Genomic DNA, 3,149 nt, shown 5'->3' with positions numbered 1-3,149 from the left:
GTGTCCCAGCGGAAAGTGGTTCACAGTCAACGGAAACAGCCCCATCCCCTACATCGTTTCCAGAGGGACCAAGCATAGGTCCACAATCCAATGAAGAACTGATGTCTCCAGCATCAAGGGAACAGTTCCAGACCGAACAGGAAGCAGATGAAAGCCTCCAGAGGGCTTGGGCGGCAGCACGGAGCAACCCACCGCCTCTCAGCTCTTCTAATCGATCCAGGTTTGTTGTAGAAAGAGGACTTTTATACAAGGAAACTCTTTCTGGTGGACACCAGGAAGACTGGCATCCTCAGAGACAATTGGTAGTTCCAACTAAATACCGGGCCAAGCTCTTGAGCTTAGCCCACGATCATCCTAGTGGCCATGCTGGGGTGAACAGGACCAAAGACCGTTTGGGGGGGTCATTCCACTGGGAGGGAATGGGCAAGGATATTTCTACCTATGTCCGGTCTTGTGAAGTATGCCAAAGAGTGGGAAAACCCCAAGACCAGGTCAAAGCCCCTCTCCAGCCACTCCCCATCATTGAAGTTCTATTTCAGCGAGTAGCTGTGGATATTCTGGGTCCTTTTCCGAAAAAGACACCCAGAGGAAAGCAGTACATACTTTCTCTCATGGATTTTGCCACCCGATGGCCAGAAGCAGTAGCTCTAAGCAACACCAGGGCTAAAAGTGTGTGCCAGGCACTAGCAGACATTTTTGCCAGGGTAGGTTGGCCCTCCGACATCCTCACAGATGCAGGGACTAATTTCCTGGCAGGAACTATGGAAAACCTTTGGGAAGCTCATGGGGTAAATCACTTGGTTGCCACTCCTTACCACCATCAAACAAATGGCCTGGTGGAGAAGCTTAATGGAACTTTGGGGGCCATGATACGTAAATTCGTAAATGAGCACTCCAGTGATTGGGACCTAGTGTTGCAGCAGTTGCTATTTGCCTACAGAGCTGTACCACATCCCAGTTTAGGGTTTTCACCATTTGAACTTGTATATGGCCGTGAAGTTAAGGGGCCATTACAGTTGGTGAAGCAGCAATGGGAGGGATTTACACCTTCTCCAGGAACTAACATTCTGGACTTTGTAACCAACCTACAAAACAACCTCCGAACCTCTTTAGCCCTTGCTAAAGAAAACTTACAGGATGCTCAAAAAGAGCAAAAAGCCTGGTATGATAAACATGCCAGAGAGCGTTCCTTCAAAGTAGGAGACCAGGTCATAGAATCATAGAATCATAGAATATCAGGGTTGGAAGGGACCCCTGAAGGTCATCTAGTCCAACCCCCTGCTCGAAGCAGGACCAATTCCCAGTTAAATCATCCCAGCCAGGGCTTTGTCAAGCCTGACCTTAAAAACCTCTAAGGAAGGAGATTCTACCACCTCCCTAGGTAACGCATTCCAGTGTTTCACCACCCTCTTAGTGAAAAAGTTTTTCCTAATATCCAATCTAAACCTCCCCCACTGCAACTTGAGACCATTACTCCTCGTTCTGTCATCTGCTACCATTGAGAACAGTCTAGAGCCATCCTCTTTGGAACCCCCTTTCAGGTAGTTGAAAGCAGCTATCAAATCCTCCCTCGTTCTTCTCTTCTGCAGGCTAAACAATCCCAGCTCCCTCAGCCTCTCCTCATAAGTCATGTGTTCTAGAGCCCTAATCATTTTTGTTGCCCTTTGCTGGACTCTCTCCAATTTATCCACATCCTTCTTGTAGTGTGGGGCCCAAAACTGGACACAGTACTCCAGATGAGGCCTCACCAATGTCGAATAGAGGGGAACGATCACGTCCCTCGATCTGCTCTCTATGCCCCTACTTATACATCCCAAAATGCCATTGGCCTTCTTGGCAACAAGGGCACACTGCTGACTCGTATCCAGCTTCTCGTCCACTGTCACCCCTAGGTCCTTTTCCGCAGAACTGCTGCCTAAGGTAATGGCCTTAAAGGCGCTCAAGGCCCATAAAATGGAAGCATCGTGGGAAGGGCCATTTATGGTCCAGGAGCGCCTGGGAGCTGTTAATTATCTCATAGCATTCCCACCTCCAACCGAAAGCCTAAGGTGTACCATATTAATTCTCTAAAGCCCTTTTATTCCAGAGAATTAAAGGTTTGTCAGTTTACAGCCCAGGGAGGAGACAACGCTGAGTGGCCTGAAGGTGAAAAGTGCTGGTGGTGTGGAAGAGGTGAACCTCTTCATGACCCTCGGGCATATGCAGCGACAGCAGATCAAGAAGCTGTGCACTAGCTACGCGCTGACGTTCTCAGCCACCCCAGGACTGACTGAACGGGCATACCACTCCATTGACACAGGTAATGCTCGCCCAATTAAAGTCCAACCTTACAGGGTGTCTCCTCAAGCTAAAACTGCTATAGACCGGGAGATCCAGGATATGTTACAGATGGGTGTAATCCGCCCCTCTGAAAGTGCATGGGCATCTCCAGTGGTTCTAGTTCCCAAACCAGATGGGGAGATACGTTTTTGCGTGGACTACCGTAAGCTAAATGCTGTAACTCACCCAGACAACTATCCAATGCCCTGCACAGATGAACTATTAGAGAAACTGGGACGGGCCCAGTTCATCTCTACCTTGGACTTAACCAAGGGGTACTGGCAGGTACCGCTAGATGAAACTGCCAAGGAAAGGTCAGCCTTCACCACACATCTCAGGCTGTATGAATTTAATGTCCACCCTTTCGGTCTGCGAAATGCACCCGCCACCTTCCAAAGACTTGTAGATGGTCTCCTAGCGGGATTAGGAGAATAAGCAGTCACCTACCTTGACGATGTGGCCATATTTTTGGATTCCTGGGCAGAACACCTGGAACATCTACAAAAAGTCCTTGAGCGCATAAGGGAGGCAGGACTAACTGTTAAGGCTAAGAAGTGTCAAATAGGCCTAAACAGAGTGACTTACCTTGGACACCAGGTGGGTCAAGAAACTATCAGCCCCCTACAGGCCAAAGTGGATGCTATCCAGAAGTGGCCTGTCCCAAAGTCAAAGAAACAGGTTCAATCCTGCTTAGGCTTGGCCGGTTATTACAGACGATTTGTACTGAAATACAGCCAAATTGCCGCCCCACTGACAGACCTAACCAAAAAGAAACAGCAAAATGCCATTCAGTGGACCGAAAAGTGTCAGAAGGCCTTTAACCAGCTTAA

Source organism: Eretmochelys imbricata, chromosome 24 (genome assembly GCF_965152235.1).
Source record: "Eretmochelys imbricata isolate rEreImb1 chromosome 24, rEreImb1.hap1, whole genome shotgun sequence".
NCBI lineage: Eukaryota > Metazoa > Chordata > Testudines > Cheloniidae > Eretmochelys > Eretmochelys imbricata.
The sequence above is the reverse complement of the archived record's forward strand: the minus strand, read 5'-3'. Positions refer to the sequence as shown.